Source organism: Callithrix jacchus, chromosome 8 (assembly GCF_049354715.1).
Source record: "Callithrix jacchus isolate 240 chromosome 8, calJac240_pri, whole genome shotgun sequence".
Lineage (NCBI taxonomy): Eukaryota > Metazoa > Chordata > Mammalia > Primates > Cebidae > Callithrix > Callithrix jacchus.
Window position 1 is genome coordinate 108,704,940 of NC_133509.1, and position 21,049 is coordinate 108,725,988.

Genomic DNA, 21,049 nt, shown 5'->3' on the forward strand with positions numbered 1-21,049 from the left:
GCCCAGGCGGTGACCCAGCAGCTCGCGCGGTGGCGCGCCAGGCCCTGCAGCCGCCCGCCCCGCCCGCGCCCCCGGCTCCGCGCGCCCCAGGCCCCTGAGGCCGTCTCCCCACTCTGCGCGCCCTCGGATGCGGGGGTGCGGGCAGCCCTGCGCTGCCCGCCGCCGAACCTGCACCCTCCCTGGGAAGGAAGCCTAGCTCCAGCCGCGTGGTTTCCGCGCCGAAGTGCGATGTGGGTCGCCGCTCTGGAGTCCCCTGCTCCCAGGCTGGTCTGGAAGGTGGTGTTGGGGTTCAGGGCCCCCCGGAGAGCTAGTGTTCCAGGAGAAACACCAGTACACAGAGGGGTGGGGGACGCGAAAGAAAAAGTTTTTCCCTTTGGTGTTGGGCTAAAAAGGGCATGTCAGAAAGCAGTGTGCTCTGTGTGTTCTTAAATAATGCCTTAAGTGGGCCTTAAAACAAGGGTCCCTGTCCCCACGTTCTCTCTAAAAGTCTGTATGATGCCCGTCGTCATTCTATGGGTTGTATAAGTGAGCAAGACGTTTACCAGGTATCACACTTCAGGGGGCTAGTTCAGAGCCCAAACTGGGGCTGCAGAGTGGTTTCTGTTCTAATCCTCCCCCGCGATTTTCATCTCTCCTTTACACTCAACTCACAGAGTATTGACTCTGATGCATTCCGTGTTCCATCACCGGTCAAAAGTGATTTAGAGGGTAGGGTAGAGGCCTGAGAAGGGCAGCTTCAGGCAATAGTGATCCTGAAGTTTATCATTGCTCAAAATAAATGTGCTCACCTTATTAAAAACTACAACAGAGAGCCACCTTTTGCATAAGTAGCAACCACGTAGTTAAACAACAGTCTTCAAGGAAGAATTCCTGATCCCATAAGGCTGGAGAAAAAATGGGGTTAGCCTTTGCTGTGGTTTAAAAAAAAAAAAAAAAGCGGACATTCGAAACTGCAGTGAAGGGCTTTCATAACAGAAACATTAGCCTCATTGTAGCTTGTCGTGGAAAACAGGGACCTTTTAATAGGTGGTTCAAAAGCAACAGTTAGGGCTCAACAATTTTCCTTTTTTCCCTAAATACCGCTTCTCCTAGCACATTGGCCAGATAAAACTTCCCCCTTCCAATGCTTCGTCTTTTTATGAAAACACAGGAAACCATAGACTTGAGTGAAGGCTTTGTTCAGAAAGGTGGATGTAAGACTGATGAAAAATGACATTTGGGAAATGATCCCCAGGTGTGTGTTAATCCCTCATGGAAAGCCACAGACTCACCCAAAGATAGGAAGTATAAAGATCGAAGCTCTCCTAGCAACATGAAATCCTCCACGTTGCAGCTGCTACGCCCTAGTTCTGATTTTTACTAAGATATTAATGGCACATTATAAATACAAAATGTGCAATGCAAGAAAAATAATATTGCTTTCAGAAATAAACGGATCATTAGACTCAATAATTAAACTTCTCTGAAATTCTTCTTACATCATACTATTGTGGGGAGATGGTGAAAGGATTGTCCATTTCAATTTTGGAATAAATAGAAGTAATTCCTTAGTGCATTCTGCTTAAGGCAACCAATGAGTAGAGAGAATATGTCAGCCAGGCTTCTAAAGGCAATCATGTGATACTCTATATTTGCTAAAACAAGAACAGAATATTTTTTTGTTCCGTATGTGATTCCAAATTTTCAGTCACAGTTTCATGAATATTCAGTATTTCTGCCTGCTCAGGAGTAATTGGCAGACAATGTAAACATGTGAAGGCCTGACACTTACACATACATTGCTTTTTTCTGTATATAGGGTGGCAGTTGCTGGAGTACCAGGGTACCGTGTGAACAATGTGGTAGACAGCCTTTAAGATATGCCCCTGCCAATGATCTCTGCCTCCAGGTATTCATACTTTTGTATAATCCCCTCTCCTTAAGTGTGGGCTGAATCCATTGACTGAGTTCTGACTAATAGAATATGGCCAATGATGTGATGTTACTTCTGAGACTAGGTTATAAAAACAAATTCAGCTTCCATATTGGGTCCTCTCTATGCCTTTTGCTCTCTCGGAACACTCACTGTGAGGGAAGCCAACTACTGGCAGCCCAGTAGAAAGGGAACTAGGCCTGTCAACCACCATTTGAGGGAGCTTGGAAAAGGATGCCTCTCCCTCACCCCTTATTAATCAAGACTTCAGATAAGACCTTCAACCCCTGCCAACAGCTGGACTACAGCCTCCCTCAGGCCCTTCAGGCAGAGGCACCCAGCTAAGCTGCCTGGATTCCTGACCCACAGAAACTATAAGATAATAAATGTTGTCTTAAGCTGCTGTGTTTTAAGGAATTCATTACATGGCCATGAATAACACAGATCCATAGAGAATCCATGGGGGCCCAGTGATAACACTCTACGGCCTTCCTGATAGAACATGGAAAGGAGAGCAGGGACCAGAGCCAGATCTAAGTGCAAGACACAAACCCCAAGAACAGAAGGCCCAGCTCCAGTCCTTCTGCAGAGCAAGGGTCATTCTCAAATTCAAACTAGGTCAGGGGGTGTGGACTGCTGCTTGGTCCCAGGCAGCCCTGGTATTGGGTGTCACCTACCTGACAGCACATGCAGATGTCTTTGTGTCACCAGAACTGACATCTGTCCAGGCATCCTCTTCCTCCTCCTCCGGGCATTTACCCTGATCCCTAGGACTTGGCCCAAACAGTGGCTGTGGAGTCAGGGCTTCATCCTAGAAGGAGAGTTTGCAAGAAGGGCCTTCAGCTCTGGTAGCCAGAAGGGGTAGGTGATTTTGGTTGGGTTTGGGGGGGCTGTCAAAAAACTAGGAAGAAAGCCTTGTGGTCCTGCTGTTAAAGAGCAAGTCGTGGACTATCTCTGATAAGGATCACCTCCCCACTGCTGCCAGGGTGAGGGAGAACATTCTGTCCACGTGATGGTGTCTTTCTCTCAGCAACATTTCCTCTCTGGCTGGAACGAATTATTTACTTTTAAAATATAAAACAAAGTTTCAGGAAGCAGGAGAGATGTCATACTGCAGTTACCACCAGGGCAGGCATCTACTTGTGATTGCCCCCATGGCCCCCTTCCTTCAGTCAATCCAGTACAAGCCGGCAATTGTAGAGGCCATTTCTGTTTTTCCTCCAGAGACACTAGGCTCAGATTTTTCTCATGTGCAGTGGCCGCAGCTGCTGTGTTGCCATGCCGTCATCCGGTTGCTATGACTTGTGAGGTTGTGGATGTGCCAGAACGTGAATCTTTTAATTTAACAGGAACTAGGCTCAGCACATATATTGCTTGTTAGGTCATTTGCTTTGCTACCTAAACCACATCCAGTGTCTTCAGCAATGAGCATGTTTCCTAGAGTCTGGCTTTGCAAGAATGCCAAATGCCCCAGATTTTGAGTCTATACAGTCAGTTTTATATAATTAAATTACTGTGGAGGACATAAAGGCATTCTAGCATGGGGATGCAAACACATCAGTTTGGGGAAAAAAAACCAAGGAGCTGGGAAATGGTTAAAGTTTCTGGTCCTCATTCTCTACACATTTAGGTCCTCTCTGCAGCAGGTGTATATACTCCCATCCATAGTAACTCCTCCCTGAGCCCAGGTTGCTCAACACCAAGGTCTGAGCTCTCTGACACCACACTAGGCATCGTGTATCACAATAGAGGGAAACACCATCCTTTTCTGTTCTGTTGAACACACAGACAGGCATTTTCCACTCACTCCTTCAGTTAATACTCACTGGGTGTCTACTAGTGGATGTGCTAGGGATGCAAAGATGAAAAGGACAGATCCCTAATGGGAAAGAATGACATACATTAAAATGCAGTATGAGAAGTATTTGAGTTGAGCTTTGCAGAGAGCACTATGAGATCTCAGAGAAGGGGGCAAGTAAGTCTGTCTGAGGAGAGGGGTTATGGGTCACCACCAGGGTGTTTCTTTTTACAAAAAAAGAATATATTAAAAATTAACTGGATGTACTACATTAAGTAGTAATAAGTATTGTTTTGTGTAGCATTTGTTTCAGTTATGTACAATGTTCATGAAGAGCCAAAATGTAAAACAAATTTCCTACATCAGACAAAGAAGTGTGAAAGTTCTGAGTTTGGAGAGTGATAAATAAGGCCGGGCACAGTGGCTCACGCTTGTATTCCCAGCACTTTGGGAGCCTGAGGCAAGTGGATCACCTGAGGTCAGGAGTTCGAGACCAGCCTGGGCCTGGCCAACATGGTAAAACTCCATCTCTACTAAAAATACACAAATTAGCTGGGTGTGTTGGCACATGCCTGTGATCTCAGTTACTCTGGAGGCTGAGACAGGAGAATCTCTTGAATCTGGGAGGCAGAGGTTGCAGTGAGCCGAGATCGCACAATTGCATTCCAGCCTGGGCAACAAGAGCAAGACCCCAGGAACTAGGCTGGGGAAAAAAAAAACCAAGGAGCTGGGAAATGTTTAACAGAGGAAAACAGAGAGTGGGAGGGGAGGAGAGGGAGGAAGTGCTAAATAACTACCACACACTGAATGTCTTTCATGGGCCAGACATCAAGGTACTGGTGTCCCACTGTATAGCTGAAGAGATTAGCTATGACTTAAGAGATTTTCCAAATCCTTCCAGGTTCTCCCTCCTTAGTAAAGCAAAGGCCAAGCCTGAATGACCAGCTCCTGGAGTCCTTTCTTAGCAGAGCAGAGGCCCTTTCCACGAAGAATAGCAAGGCCAACTCTAAGTTAGAGAAAGTCCCATGTCCGTTCTGGCCTGCTGGGTGGTAGGAAGGGGAAAGGGGAGAGAAGAGGGTCAGAAGGGTCTCAAGCCTGTTCCTCCTCTCCAGGTCTCGGATGGGGTCTGGACAGGTGCACTACCTAATGAGTGGTGCTCTGCGCACCGAGGGGGCTCTCACCCAGCTCCCCATTAGGGATCTAGGAAGAACCTGTATCCAACCAGGGGCAGCCATGCCAAAGTGAACCTGGTGGTGAAAACCTGAGTAAGCAAAAGAAGCTCTGAGGCTAAGCTCTCCTGAGTCCCCCAATTCTTTTTGTTTTTTTTTTTTTCTGTTTTATTTTGTTTGAGACAGAGTCACGCCCTGTTGCCCAGGCTGGAGTGCAATGGCACAATCTCACTGCACTCTTCGCCTCCCAGGTTCAGGCGATTCTTCCACCTTAGCCTCCTGAGTAGCTGGGATTACAGGTGTGTGCCACCACGCCCAGCTAATTTTTGTATTTTTAGTAGAGACAGGGTTTCACCATATTGACCAGGCTGGTCTCCTGATCTTGTTATCCACCCGCCTTGGCCTCCCAAAGTGCTGGAATTACAGGCGTGAGCCACCACACCCGGCCTTGTTTTGTTTTTTTGAGATGGAGTTTCGATCTCGTTATCTAGGCTGGAGTGCAATGGCCAATCTCCACTCACCACAACCTCTGCCTCCTGAGTTCAAGCGATTCTCCTGCCTCAGCCTCCCGAGTATCTGGGACTATAGCACTTGCCACTGCACCTGGCTAATTTTTGTATTTTTAGTAGAGACAGGTTTCGCCATGTTGGCCAGGCTGGTCATGAACTCCTGACCTTGTGATCCAGCCGCCTCGACCTCCCAAAGTGCTGGGATTACAGGCATGAGCCACTGTGCCCAGGCTTGTCCCCCTGATTCTTGCATGGCATGGGTATCATGTTGGAAGCCAACAACCTGCTGTGTATCGGAGGGCCCTAATGGGGTAAGATGACCCTACAGCAAGATCACAGGTGGTCACAGGTCTGTACCACTGAGAACAGAAGGAGAAATGAGCATCAAGTTGCAAGGGGGAGGAACCAGTGTTAGCGGGAGGGGGTTGGCTTTGCTGAAGAACTGACCACAAGTTTGCCTACCAGAGTATCGAGGCCTAAAGAGTAAGCAGAAACCCAGAGGACAAGGCAGCTTGGTATGGTGCTTAGGAACAAGGATTCAGGATGGCCCTGCTGCAAGGCCCATCTCTGCTGCATACTATCTGTTGACCTTGCATGAGTTACTGGTATTTTTATGCCTCAGTTTCTTTATCTTTAAAACAAGGATGATCATAACAATTGCACATATTTGATAAAGTTGTCGTGAGAATCAAATTAGTTTGTCAAGCTCTTACATATAAGCATTCTATAAGCTTCAGTTAAATAAGTAAATCATTCACCAGATGCTGGGTGTGGTGGCTCGCGCCTGTAATCCTAGCACTTTGGGAGGCCAAGGCAGGCAAATCATGAGGTCAGGAGTTCAAGACCAGCCTGACCAACAAGGTGAAACCTTGTCTCTACTAAAAATACAAAAATTAGCTGGGCGCAGTGTCACTCGCCTGTAATCCAAGCTACTCAGGAAGCTGAGGCAAGAGAATCTCTTGAACCCAGGAGGCAGAGGTTGCAGTGAGTTGAGGTCGCCACTGCACTCTAGCCTGAGCAACAGAGTGGGACTACGTCTCAAAAAAAAAAAAAAAAATCATTTACCAGACAAAGGCGTCTACATGGATATCAACATCACATGTCTCTCACACTCTCAAACTGTCAATTAAAAACTCCCCCAACCACCAGGTACAGTGGCTCACGCCTGTAATCCCAGCACTTTGGGAGCCCGAGGTGGGTGGATCACGAGGTCAAGAGATCAAGACCATCCTGGTCAACATGGTGAAACCCTGTCTCTACTAAAAATACAAAAAGTAGCTGGGCATGGTGGCGTGTGCCTGTAGTCCCAGCTACTCGAGAAGCTGAGGCAGGAGAATTGCTTGAACCCAGGAGGCGGAGGCTGCAGTGAGCAGAGATCACACCATTGCACTCCAGCCTGGGTAACAAATGAAACTCCGTCTCAAAAAAAAAAAAAAAAAAAATTCAGTATCTGGTATTTTAAAATCTATAAAATAATAAAAGTTTAAAAAAAATCCCCCCAACCATCATCAGCTTATGAGGAGGACTGGATCAGTTATAAATTGCACATTTAAGATGTAATCTACATTATGGCCAGGTGCAGTGGCTCATGCCTATAATCCTAGAGCTTTGGGAGCCTGAGGCAGGTGGATTACCTGAGGTCAAGAGTTGAGGACCAGCCTGACCAACATGGTAAAACCCTATCTCTACTTAAAATATAAAAAATTAGCCAGGTCTGGTGGTGCATGTCTGTAATCCCAGCTACTTGGGAGGCTGAGGCAGGAGAATCACTTGAACCCGGAAGGCAGAGGTTGCAATGAGCTGAGATCATTGCAGTCCAGCCTGGGGAACAAGAGCAAAACACCACCTCAAAAAAAAAAAAGATGATGTAATCTAAATTAAAGGCTTGACCCCCACCCCCTAAAACACAGTCCAGCTGGGAAGACAGATGCTGAACAAGTCTTTTCATTTACTTACCTCTGATTGTCCAAAAGTAATTCAGAAGGGAACTGCATAGGTAGAATAAAGATCTTCTCCCAAATGTTCATATCCTAATGAATATTTGAATATGTTAGGTTGCATGACAAAAGAGAAATTAAGGTTGCAGATGCAATTAAGATTTGCTAGTTAGCTGACCTTAAAATAAAGCAATTATTCAACCAGACTTCACTTCCCCAAAAAATAAATACATAAAAAATAAAGCAATCATCCTTGGTTATCAAAGTAGGTTCATTGTTATCGCAAGGGTTCTTTAGAAAGTGGAAGCAAGAGGCGGAAGAGGAATCAGAGTCAGAGGGAGATGTGATTATTTAAGAATGAATGGTTGAAGACATATAGCATTGCTGGCTTTGAAGATGGAGGAAGGGGATCATGACCCAAGAAATACAGATAGTTTCTGGAAGCCAGAAAAGGCAAGGAAATAAATTCTCTGGAGCCTCAGAAAGGAACATGATCTAGCCAACACCTTGATTTTAGCCTGGTAAACCTGCATTGGATTTTTGACCTATGAAACTGTAAAGTAAAAAAGTCTGTGTTGTTTTAAGCTGCGAAGTTGGTGGTAATTTTTTACAGTAGCCATAGAAAACTTATGCAGGGATGTCTTCTAAATGTGGTATTCTCCATGAAGTGTTTACACCAGGTATTAGAAGCCCTGGTTTTCATGTAAGAATCTGAGCAGAAAGTCAAACTAGGTGGGCCAAGCAAAGTCCCAGGATGCCAGGTCACCCAAAGGTTTCCAAAGTAACAAGCGCTAGAAAGCCAATGGCTTGAGTCCCAAACTCTGAGACAGTATCATTTTGTTGTTTTTTTTTTTGGGCAGAGTCTCACCCAGGCTGGAATGCAGTGGTGCGATCTTGGCTCACTGCAATCTCTGCCTCCCAGGTTCAAGCACTTCTCCTGCCTTAGCTGATTTTTTTAGTTTTTTTAAGTAGAGACAGGGTGTCACCATGTTGACCAGGCTGTTCTCGAACTCCTGACCTTGAGTGATCTGCCTGCCTCCCAAAGTGCTGGGATTACAGGCATTAGCCACCATACCTGGCACTGAGACACTATCTTGAAAGTACAATCTGATTGTCATCTCCTGCTTAGGGATGATCTCTAATTCACACATTATTTCTTAAAGATTCTCCTTGGATTTTTTTGGTTTTATTTTTGAGATGGAGTTTCACTTTTGTTGCCCAGGCTGGAGTGCAATGGTGCAATCTTGGCTCACTGCAACCTCCATCTCCCAGGTTCAAGAGATTCTCCTACCTCAGCCTCTGGAGTAGCTGGAATTACAGGCATGTGTCACTACCCCCGCTAATTTTTTGTATTTTTAGTAGAAACCAGTTTCTCTGTGTTGGTCAGGCTGATCTCGAACTCCCAACCTCAGGTGATCCGCTCACCGCAGCCTCCCAAAGTGCTGGGATTACAGGCATGATCCACCACGCCCAACCCTTCTCAGACTTGTTAGCTTAGCAGGCCACAGTGTGGAGTCCAAGTGTAGAAATGGGTAAGGCAAAGCCTTCTTAGATATGAGTCTGCCAGACGTGGTGGCTCATGCCTGTAATCTGAGCACTTTGAGAGGCTGAGGCAGGTAGATTACCTGAGCTCAGGAGTTCAATACCATCCTGGGCAACACGGTGAAACCCCATCTCTACTAAAATACAAAAAATTAGCTGGGTGTGGTGGTGTGCGCCTGTAGTCCCAGCTGCTCAGGAGGCCGAGGCAGGAGAATTGCTAGAACCCAGAGGCGGAGGTTGCAGTGAGCCGAGATTGCACCACTGCACTCCAACTTGGGCGATAGAGCAAAACTCCACCTCTTAAAAAAAAAGAAATGGTTAACAAAAGTAAACCAGAGTCAGCTGTCCAAAGATGCTGTAGAAATTCTGTGCGTTTGCTGACCACAGGAGCCCAGCAAGGCTGTACAACCACCCAGAGTTTGTCGATAAATCTTTCGCAATGGATAGAAAAACACAAACTCAAGGATCAAGGCAACTTGCATGGCAATTCTGGGACCCAGGTTGGCCAGTCGTGCTGGAGCCCGGATTTTTCACCCCACACAAGGTGCTTTTTCCTGTCTGAGATAGGTGAATATTTATTGGCAGGCACAGTGCAAAGGTCAGAGCCCACTGCACAGTGGAGAGGAAGTCTTTTCACAGCCCTCTTCCAGTAATAAATATTGGTCCTGGGACATCAATCTTAGCATAATGTGGGAGGTGTCATTTGGGTATATAGGCCAAGAGGTTGCTAGGCATTTGTGAGATGACTTTAGGGTCCACAGCTCCTCTTGGGAAGAAGGAAGTCTGTCTCTCCTGGGTGTAGTAAAATCTGGGGATTATAGCAACCAGGTGTGTGGCAGTATATAGAGTCCATGGGAGGCTGCAGAACTTCAGGGATCTTCATGAACTGAAATTCTTTGCAATAGCTCCAAGGAACTGTGTATAAAAGGTGTAGTTTAGGGAGGGCTTGGACAAGACAAAAGACTCCATGATCCTTCTAATTTATCCCCTTTTACTTTCCAATTCCAAACAGAATTCCCCAGGAGGCAATGAGCTAGAAGGACCTCTTTGGATAGCCAGCTCTAAATTATATTTATATTTATATCTAGAGCAGCCCACCACATCTGCTGGAACATCTATGGTCCCCATACCACTCTTTTAGAATCACTAGCTAAGGACATCCCACTAGAATGGTCTTTGCCCTGTACCATTGTGCTTGGCCTTGTGTTTTTTCTTTTTTTTTTTTTTTTTGGATGGGGTTTCACCATGATGGCCAGGCTGGTCTTGAACTCCTGACCTCAGGTTATCCACCCACCTCGGCCTCCCAAAGCACTAGGATTACAGGCTTGAGCCACCGTGCCTGGCTTGGCCTTGTGTTACTGACGTAATTTTTGCCCTTTGCCCCCAGTTAGAGGGTGTGGCCACTGACTCACCTGCCAGGAACTCATTGCCTGAGTCCAGTCAATAGGTTAACTCCCATCTGAGTTGCTTGAAAAGAGCCTGAGGACCCATGGAATGCCACAGAATTCCTCTGGGTCACAGGTCCACATCTCAGGTCCTGGTATGGTTCCAGCAGTATCAATGAGCTCCTGTCCTCAGCTGCTTTGGCTTTTTTTTTTTTTTTTTTTTTTGAGACAGTCTTGCTCTGTCGCCAGGCTGGAGTGCAGTGGCGCAATCTTGGCTCACTGTAACCTCCACTTCCTGGGTTTAAGCAATTCTCCTGCCTCAGCCTCCCAAGTAACTGGGATTACAGATGTGGGCCACCACACCCGGCAAATGTTTGTATTTTTAGTAGATACAGGGTTTCACCATGTTGGCCAGGCTGGTGTCGAACTCCTGACCTCAGGTGATCCGTCTGCCTTGGCCTCCCAAAGTGCTGGGATTACAGGTGTGAGCCACCGCACCTGGCCTTTTTTTTTTCTTTCTTTTTCTTTTTTGAGATGGAGTCTTGCTCTGTCGCCCAGGCTAGAGAGCAGTGGCGTGATCTCAGCTCACTGCAACCTCTGCCACCCAGGTTCAAGTGATTCTCCTGCTTCAGCCTTCTGAGTAGCTGGGATTACAAGTGTGTGCCACCATGCCCAGCTAAGTTTTGTATTTTTAGTAGAGACGAGTTTCACCTTGTTGGTCAGGTTGGTCTAGAACTCCTGACCTCGTGATTTGCCCACCTCGGACTCCCAAAGTGCTGGGATTACAGGTGTGAGCCACCGTGCCTGGCCTGGCCTTTCTTTAGCCTAGGAATTTATTCTTCTCTAGACAGAGGAATAAAATGAACAGCCATTAGTCCTGACAGCCAGAGGCCTGGATTCAAGGTCTTGGTTATAGATACAAAATACCTGCCTCAGATGTAGACCCCACATAACAAATAACATCTTACTTCATGACCCATGTAGTCCTCATTTCAGATGAGAGGCTAGACCAAGTCAAGGATCTTGTTGACTGCATCATGGTGACTGTCAGATCTTACCACATTTATTTTAGGGATTGATAAACATGATACAAGAGATGGGTGAACATCCCTCAACCAACTGCAGTGTGGCCACCGTGAGTTCTCCCAGCATGCATTATTTTCAGGAAGCAGATAACATTTGAAAGGTTATATTCTTTCTCCCATCTGTGGATTTATGGAGCTTCTAATAGCTGTGCAAAGGAATGATTTATAGGGTTTCTAATAGCTATGCAAAGGAATGATTTGAATTGCCTCAACACTGTCAAGGTTGTGAATTGAGGGCTATATACATCACGTAAGACACGTGACAAAATCCACAAGCAAGACTCCAAATGCCCTTTCCATAACCGAAACCAATAAGAATCAATATAGAACAGAAAGCACTAGTGGACTTGGGCTTCTGCTTCTCTGTCTTCCCCACCCTGTGCCTTCCAGTATAGCAGAGAACTGTGAGCTCACTTTCCATAGACTGTATGTACTAACTCTTGTTGGAAGACAGTTCTCCATGGGTCTCTCTTCCATGTCTGCATGCCTTGCAAGCAGAGTCACTGCCGTTTGTTTTAGACTAACTTTTTTTTTTTTTTTTTTTCAGATGGAATCTGCCACCCAGGCTGGAGTGCAATGGTATGATCTTGGCTCACTGCAATTGCCACCTCCCAGGTTCAAGTGATTCTCCTGACTCAGCCTTCCCAGTAGCTGGGATTACAAGTGCCCACCACCAGGCCCGGCTAATTTTTGTATTTTTAGTAGAGACGGGGGTTTCACCATGTTGGGCAGACTGGTCTCGAACTCCTGACCTCAGGTGATCTTCTCGCCTCGGTCTCCCAAAGTGCTGGGATTACAGGCCTGAGCCACCGCGCCCGGCCTCAGACCAACTTTTTAAGAGAGCTTCTTTCCCAGAGCAAAGCAAAGTATGCTTACTGTCTATAGCTAAGATTCTGAGCAGGGTGCTTTGGCTCACACCGAGGCTGGGGCGGGAGGATTGCATGAGTCCAAGAGTTCGAGGGTTGAGTGAGCTATGATTGCCTGGGTGATACAGCAAGATGCTGATTCAAAAAAAAAAAAAAATTCTGGTTCCGCAAGCTTAAAGCTGTGCTCTCTTGTGATGTGCTTTGCTGTGTATACAGATGTCACCTGGCCCCCTTTGCATTGCCTTTGGGAACTGGGACTGAGGAAAGCAGCACAAGATAATGTCGATATTTTTGCTATTGCTATTGCTATGAGTAAATAAAACCTTTTGTCTCGAACACACCTAGAAGTCTTGTGTCTTCTGCCAGCATCCATGAAACTGCGCAGCCTCACTTGGTAGCTTGCAAGCAGGATAAAATTTTAAACCCTCCAAAATTCTTGACAAGCTCTCATTTCTTTCTCATATAACACACTCTTCAATCCACCAACAAATTCCCCCACCCCTGTGATCGTTAAAGCCACCTAGGCAGTTTAGGTCAAGGTAAAACTACTCATGTAGAGATGAGAACAGACCAAATTAAAGAGCAAGACTGGGCCGGGCACAGTGGCTCACGCCTGTAATCCCAGCGCTTTGGGAGGCCGAGGCAGGCGGATCATGAGGTCAAGAGATAGAGACCATCCTGCCCAACATGGTGAAAACCCATCTCTACTAAAAATACAAAAATTAGCTGGGTGTGGTGGCGTGCGCCTGTAGTCCCAGCTACTTGGGAGGCTGAGGCAGGAGAATTGCTTAAAACCGGGAGGTGGAGGTTGCAATAAGCTGAGATCGCACCACTGCACTCCAGCCTGGTGACAGAGCCAGACTCCATCTCAAAAAAAAAAAAAGAGCAAGACTGAAGCTAAACCAGGACCCGGTGACAGGGCTGAGACCTCCAGAAGCTTGATTTAAGGCTGAAACCAGAGAAAGATCATTGTAATTCTGGGTTGTTTATAGCTATATTGTTGGTTGTATGTTCCAGCTGATTGACTGACAGGCAATTCTAAACATGCTTAAGTGAAGAAACTTACTGGTTGTCTCATCTGTAAAATGAAATTAGTTAGATTGTTTCTGATGTGCCTTCTAGCTGTAAAATTTGTGCTTTATAAATCTGCAACAGGACTGCCTAGCATACACATTAGGCACCTGACCTAATTTAAAATCATGATTGCAAAGAGCACTATGATGTACTGGAAAGGACATAGCATTTGCAGTTAAGAAGCCTGAATTAGGCCAGGCGTGGCAGCTCATGACTGTAATCCCAGCACTTTGGAAGGCCAAGGTGGACAGATCACCTGAGGTCAGGAATTTGAAACCAGCCTGGCCATCATGATGAAACCCCATCTATACCAAAAGTACAAAAATTAGCTAGGCGTTGTTGTGGGTGCCTGTAATCCCAGCTACTAGGGTGGCTGAGGTAGGAGAATCACTTGAACCCAGGAGGTGGAGGTTTCACTGAGCTGAGATTACGCCACTGCACTCCAACCTGGACAACAAGAGCGAAACTCCGTATCAAAAAAAAAGAAGAAGAAGCCTGAATTCTAGGCTTGGCCTGCCACTACCTAGCTGTGTGACACTGGGCAAGTCACTTAAATTACCTGGAGGAGGCAGGTGGGGTCGTAGACTTAATATGATTTAGGATGGCTCAGAGATGTGGTATTGAATTATATTGAAAAAGTAATTTTTCTTTTCAGTTTTCTTTTTATTTTTCTGATGATATCAAAGAGAGAGTCTCAGTTTAGAACTGGTGTGTCTTCAACAACTCTTTAATGCTTCTTATCCTCCTTTTTTGGCAAATAGAGAAGTCTCAAGCTCAGATACTTCACAGGCAGCACTAACTAGATAGTATTTAATAACATTGCCCAGCTCTCCTTGCTTTATTTTTGTTTTGCCTTCATTTGTAGCAAATAATTCAAGTTTTCTACTTATGAGAATGATGTAAAGTTTCCTTTAAATGTAAATTAATTGTGAAAATGTTCTAAATTGATTGTCATAATGTTGCACAGTTCTGTGAATATACTAAAAAAAAAAACCATTGACTCATAAGCTTTATATGGGTGAGCAGGATGGTATTCGAATTACATCTCAACAAAGCTGTTTTAAAAAGTAAATTGAGGGCCGTGCTCGGTGGCACACGCCTATAATCCCAGCACTCTGGGAGGCCGAGGCAGGTGGATCACGAGGTCAAGAGATCAAGACCATCCTGGTCAACGAGGTGAAACCCCGTCTCTACTAAAAATACAAAACTCAGCTGGGCATGGTGGTGCGCGCCTGTAGTCCCAGCTACTCGGGAGGCTGAGGCAGGAGAATTGCTTGAACCCAGAAGGCAGAGGTTGTGGTGAGCCGAGATCATGCCATTGCACTCCAATCTGGGTAACAACAGCGAAACTCCGTCAAAAAAAAAAAGTAAATTGAGGCCAGGCACCGTGGCTCACGCCTGTTATCCCAGCACTTTGGGAGGCCGAGGTGGGAAGATCGCTTTAGGCCAGGAGTTTGAGACCAGTCTGGGCAACATAGTGAGATCTTGTCTCTATAAAAAAACTTAGCCAGGCATGATGGCATACTCCTCTAGTCCCAGCTACTCAGGAGGCTGAGGCAGGAGGCTCACTTTGAGCCTGGGAGGTCTAGACTGCAGTGGGCTGTGATTACACCACTGCACTCCAGCCTGGATGACAGAGTGAGACCTTGTCTCAAAAAAAAAGTAAATTGGCATCCTTTTGTAGTTCATAAGCGTGATGATTGGTTTTCACTCTCATGTGAGATGTGCCTCACTCAAACCTTGTTATATTGTCAGCACATTACCTATCTGATGTGGAAAAAAAGAAAAAGAAAAACATACATTGGAATCAGATGTGTTCTTGTAGTCCTAGCTACTTGAGAGCCTGAGGCAGTAGGATCTCTTGCAACCAGGAGTTCAAGACTGTACAGTGCTATGATCATATCTGTGGGTAATAGCCATTGCACTCCAGTCAGAGCAATATAGTGAGGCCTCATCTTTTTTTTTTGAGACAGATCTTGGCTCACTACAACCTTTGCCTCTCAGGCTCAAGCGATTCCTTTGCCTTAGCCTCCCGAGTAGCTGGGATTACAGACATGCATCACCATGCCCAGCTAATTTATGTGTTTTTGGTAGAGACAGGATTTCAACATGTTGGCCAGGCTGGTCTTGAACTCCTGACCTCAAGTGATCTGCCCACCTCAGCCTCCCAAAGTGCTGGGATGACAGGCGTGAGCCACTGCGCCTAGCCCACCTGTTAAATAAAAGAGTATATTGATTAATGTTAAAAAAAAATAAAGGAGACTAATTTAAATAAAATATTAAGCAAAAAATAGTATAGGTGGTCATTTGACAGAGGAAAAATTGTGCAGAAGATGCAAGACTAAAGTTTGGAAAAGTACTGCAATGTGATATTGGGCACGTTTCTTAACTCTCTGATCCTGATTCCTGGCCATTTACAGATGAATGAGCTATGGCTCAGAGAGGTTGAGCAACTTACCTGGAGTCACAGAGCTAGTGAGTGGCTCAAGGATGAGATTCAACTCACTCTCTCTGACTTCAAAGCTCCTGTCCTTTCCCTTTTACCACATTACCCCTCTTCACCCAACCTGATTAAACAGAATCCACCTGTCCAGCCTGGGCAACATGGCAAAACCCCATCTCTACCAAAAATACAAAACATAGCCAGGCATGGTGGTGCATGCCTATGGGCCTAGCTTCTCAGGAGGCTGAGGCGGGATGATGGCTTGAGTCTGGGAGGCAGAGGTTGCAGTGAGCTGAGATTGTACCACTGCACTCCAGCCTGGGTGACAGAGTGAGACCCCATCTCAAAAAACAAAAACAAAAACAGAATCCACCTGCCATGGAAGGGGGTATTTAGAACCAGGGAGGAAGAGGGACACAAAAGGAACTCCATCCCTTTCTCAAAGCTGAGCATCCTCAGTCTGGCTGCCAGCCTGAGGGACCCACCTTTCTGGTTCCAGTTTTCCATTGTCTCCCCTGTCCCCAGCTGTCCAGCGGAAAATTTTCTTTCTTCATCAGTCCCCCAGGGGCTGGAGTCCTTTCCTGCTGCTGGGTCCCCGCCAACTCCTGCTGGGTTTTTCTCCTCCCATCTACTCACCTGTTCAGACTGTGACCAACTGTCTGGCATTGGGCCATTGCAGACCCTTGACCCTCTGAGGCTCGGCTGGTATCTTGGCCCCCACCAATCTTCTGGTTTGATGGTGAGCTCCCCTACAATGAAGTAATCAAACCTGGCTATTTCTCCCTCCTACCATTGCCAATCCCCACTTCGGTCCACCATCATCTCCTGACTGGGCACCTAGCATGCCCTCCAGCCTTGTGTGCCTCCATTCCTTCAACTAGTATGGTTCAAAGTGAGTTTACTGAGGTACAACTTGATTAGGAAACTGTGCCTGGCTGGGTGCGGTGGCTCATGCCCATAATCTCAGCACCTTGGGAGGCCAAGGCGTGTGGATCACCTGAGGTTGGGAGTTCAAGATCAGCCTGACCAACATGGAGAAAGCTGGCTCTACTAAAAATATAAAATTAGCCAGATGTGGTGGTGCATGCCTGTAATCTCAGCTACTCGGGAGGCTGAGGCAGGAGAATCGCTTGAATCCAGGAGGCAGAGGTTGTAGTGAGCTGAGATCGCACCATTGCACTCCAGCCTGGGCAACAAGAGTGAAATTCTATCTCAAAAAGAAAGAAAGAAAACAAAAAGGAACCTCTCTGCTTATCCTTCAGGATCTCCCCACTGTCCTGTGCATAAAGTCCTGACTCCTTAGCCTGGGTTTTAAAGAGCTTTGTGGACTGGTGCCTCCAGCCTGTTCTCTCTCCAGTCTCTTCATCCCAGATGAGCCAGTCATTTGATAATGATGACAATCCCTGAAGGTTTCTAGATGTCCTTGACACACAGTTGGTACTCACTAAATAGTAATTAACACACCATGGCCTCCTGCTGCCAGTCTTTGTACGTGCTGTTCCCTCTGTCTGGAATGCCTTTTCCTCCCCTGTTCTGCCAATTCTGCCTGGTTGTTTTGGACTCTCCTCACATGTGTTCTCAAGGAAGCCCTCCTTGCCCTCCCTTGTCGGGTACCTCTTTCTGTGCTCTGATAATACCCTGTGCTTTCCTCTGGAAGCACAGGCCCTGGAGTCTAACTTCCTGGATTGATTGATTGATTGATTGATTGATTTATACTCCAGTCTGTCACCCAGGCTGGAGTGCAGTGGCATGATCTTGACTCACTACAACCTCTGCTTCCTGGATTCAATAGATTCTCCTGCCTCTCAGCCTCCTGAGTAACTGGGATTACAGGCATCCACCACCACGCCCAACTAATTTTTGTATTTTAAGTAGAGACCAGGTTTCACCATGTTGGCCAGACTGATCTTGAACACCTGACCCTTGTGATTTGCCGCCTCGGCCTCCCAAAGTGCCAGGATTACAGGCATGAGCCACCCGGCCAGCCTATTTATTTTTGAGACAGGGTCTCACTCTGTCACCCAGACTGAAATGCAGTGGCATAATCAGGGCTCACTACAACCTCTGCCTCCTGGGCTCAAGTGATCCTCACACCTCAGCCTCTCAAGTAGCTGAGACTACAGGTGCATGTCACCATGCCCGACTAATTTTCTGTATTTTTTGTAGAGATAGGGTCCCACCATGTTGCCCAGGCTGGTCTTGAACTCCTGGCCTCAAGCGATCCGCCTGCCTTGGCCTCTCAAAGTGCTGGGTTACAGGTGTGAGCCAGCTTGCATTTAAATTCTTGGTATGCTACATGCCCCAGCTGTGTGACCTTGGGCAAGTCACTTAACTTCTCTGTGTCTCCATTTCCTCATCTGTAAGACAGAGATAATATAATATCTACTAATATGGTTTCTATAAGGATTATATGAAACAATGCAGCATCAACAGCTTAATGCAGAATCTGGCATATAGTGAACACTCCATAAATGTTATTATTATTATTTTTTAAGATGGGGTTTCGCAATGATGGCCAGGCTGGTCTTGAACTCCTGACCTCAGGTGATCCACCCACCTCGGCCTCCCAAAGTGCTAGGATAAGAGGCGTGAGCCACAGCACCCAGCCAAATGTTAGGTATTATTATTCCAGCCCACATCATAATCTATTGTAGACACCAGTTCTCTGCTTTGTCTTCCTCATTCTAAGCTCCTTGGGGACAGAGAGTATGTCTCATTTACCATTGAACCTCTCTTAGAACCTGACAAACATGGTGCTCAACACGTATTTATTGAATGGATGGATGGATGAATGAATGAATGAATGAATGACTCACTTTTTGGTTTAGCTCAGCAGACTTTGCCTAATCCTGAAGTCCTTTCTGGATTCCAAGACCAGTTTTCCTTGCTCTGGCCTGGGCAGGTCACAGCCCAGATCTCGTTTATGGCATTTTGATTTCAGATCTAAGGAACCTGTCTTAATACAAGACAGAAATCCCCCCAGGTAGTGTATAAGAGAAGTTGCCCAGAGTTTGGTAGAAATGTCCTCTCAGCACCTCCGCCTCCCTTTGCTCTGATTTGTCATGTTGAGGCATGGGCAGCACTCGAATGGAACAGGTCATTCATCCTTTCAATGAGGGTCTGCAGGGCCAGGTTCTGTTGGGTGCTGAGGATGCCGGGGAAGGTAGGGTATGAGCCCTGTTTCCAGAGCTTCCTAAGGAGTGTCTGGGTCCAGATCTGGCTTGCCGGGCAAGGAGACAGGCAGTTCCGGTGCTGCGTACACACAGCCCATGTCAGGATGTGACCAAAGTGTGGGACTGGGAATCAGGGCAGGAAGGCAGGACCAGGCACTCTGGTTCCTAGGATCTGGAGCAAGTCAAAGGTGAGAACAGGAGGTGAGCAACTCTGAGAAGAGGCTGAGTGGAGCCCAGCAGAGGTCAGAGTCTATTAGGCGAGGTCCTCTAAGGCCCAGCACCATCAGGGAGGAGAGCAGCACCAGTGCAGGGGCTATTGTCAGCCTTGCTCTTTTTTTTTTCTTTCCTTCCTATCCCCAGGGAGGAGCTAGGATGGGACTTCCCATCCTTGAAGATAAAGTTGAGGAAAGAAGCAGCAGCAGCCACAGGCCAGTATTCCAGAGCAGCTTGGGTTCCTGTCAAGATCTGCTTGGAGAAGGAAGTGGTTATGGGGCTGGAGGGCCAGGCCTGTTCCTGAGCTGGCTGCTGGCAGCACAGCAATGAGGCGACACTGAGAACCGCAGCACGAGGCCCAGTCCTGCTGCTAAACCAACTGTGTGGCCTTGCATAAGTCACTTCACCCCTTGGGCCTCCATATCTCCACTTTGGAAAGGAGTGTTGGGATGATGTTCAGGGTTTGCAACCTTCTAACATGAAGAATTCTTTTTAAAAGCAAAAAAATTTCAAAGACTCCACATGACAGTAGTGTCCATTTTGGCATCAGTTGATTTAAAAAATACAAAATTAGGCTGGGTGTAGTGGCTCATGCCTGTAATTCCACCACTATGGGAGGCCAAGGCAGGAGGATCACCTGAAATCAAGAGTTCGAGACCAGCCTGGCCAACATGGTGAAACTCCATTGCTACCAAAAATTCAAAAAGTAGAGGGGTACAGTGGCACATGCATGTAATCCCAGCCACTTGGGAGGCTGAGGTGGGAGAATCATTTGAACCTGGGAGGCAGAGGTTCAAGACTCCATTAAAAAAAATTAGACAGGCATGGTGGCATTCACCTGTAGTCCCATCTAGTTGGGAGCCTGAGGCAGAAGGATCACTTGAGCCCAGGAGTTTGAGTTTGCAGTGAGCTGTGGTCTGCCTGCAAATCATTGCTGCAATCCAGCTTGGGCAATAAGTGAGATTCCAACGCTTTTTTTTTCTGCTTTAAAAAGCTTTAGTTCCATTTGTTCCAAGGCTTGTTAGGGTAGTTAGAAAGCTGCCTAGTGGCCGGAGGGAGAGGCTTAGGCAGAAGCCTTGTTACTTTGCAAGGGCCCCTTCAGAAGTCGCTGGGCTCTGTAGGCTCTTAGTTGTGCTTGAGAATGAGCCTTTCGAAGAGATACCTGCCCAACCCAGCCTGTGGGCCGGCCATCCTGCAGAGGTTGGTCGGGTGGTCACCCATCTTCTTGATGAGTTTCACTTCCTCATCTAAGAAGTGACTCTCTGGGAAGTCACAGAGATGGGGGTCCACACGGGCAGAACCCCGGGCATGAAGATCCAAAAGGGCCTGGTTCAGATTTTTCTCCAGAGCCATGGCGGTTGCCATGGTGTCCAGGGTTTTACCCCACTCATCTTGAGCCGGCTTCTTGATGTCCTGGAAGAAAGCACAGCTGCCGCACTGGTTTTGCATCTTCAGGAGATGCTCGTAGCCCATGCTCGTCACCTTGGTCAATTCGCAGAACAAGTGGCTCAAGCATTCCAGAGCCACATTATCGCAATCGAAATAGTAGCCCAGAGAGAGGTAGGTGTAGGGGGCCTGCAGGTACACATGGACCAGGAGGTCAATGGCTGCCTCCACGTGCATGGAATAATTCTGACAAATCTGGGAGCTCATGGTTGGTTGGCAAGAAGGAGCTAACCACAAAAACAAGTCCCAGAAGCAAGAGATGGCCGAGAAGATGGTCCCGGAGGTTGCAGGTGGAGAGGCAATCAGAGGGTGGTCAGAGGCTGGAAGAAAGAGTCCCTGGAATTTGTTCCATCCAAACACTGTTGAAGCAAGAGACAGATCCGCGGGACTGCTGAACTGCCCCATCTCTATTTTTTTAAAAAAGGAAAAATACAGCCAGGAGCGGTAACTCATACCTGTAATCCCAGCACTTTGGGAGGCCCAGGCTAGCAGATCAT

General features: G+C 46.9%; 1 long non-coding RNA gene, 1 other non-coding gene and 1 pseudogene across 2 annotated transcripts; 2 read left to right on the forward strand and 1 right to left on the reverse strand.

Annotated features, from left to right (window-relative positions):
- The first annotated feature begins 8 nt into the window (after positions 1–8).
- LOC103795844 (uncharacterized) lies at positions 9–12,539 on the forward strand. Its single transcript, XR_001914035.4, has 3 exons — positions 9–276; positions 1,799–1,888; positions 11,885–12,539. It is a non-coding gene; the product is annotated as an uncharacterized LOC103795844 (long non-coding RNA).
- Positions 12,540–14,949: 2,410 nt separating this feature from the next.
- On the forward strand, positions 14,950–15,050 carry LOC118145426 (small nucleolar RNA U13). Its single transcript, XR_004730541.1, has one exon. It is a non-coding gene; the product is annotated as a small nucleolar RNA U13 (small nucleolar RNA).
- Positions 15,051–20,231: 5,181 nt separating this feature from the next.
- LOC100407830 (ferritin, light polypeptide pseudogene) lies at positions 20,232–20,817 on the reverse strand (annotated as a pseudogene).
- Positions 20,818–21,049: the final 232 nt, after the last annotated feature.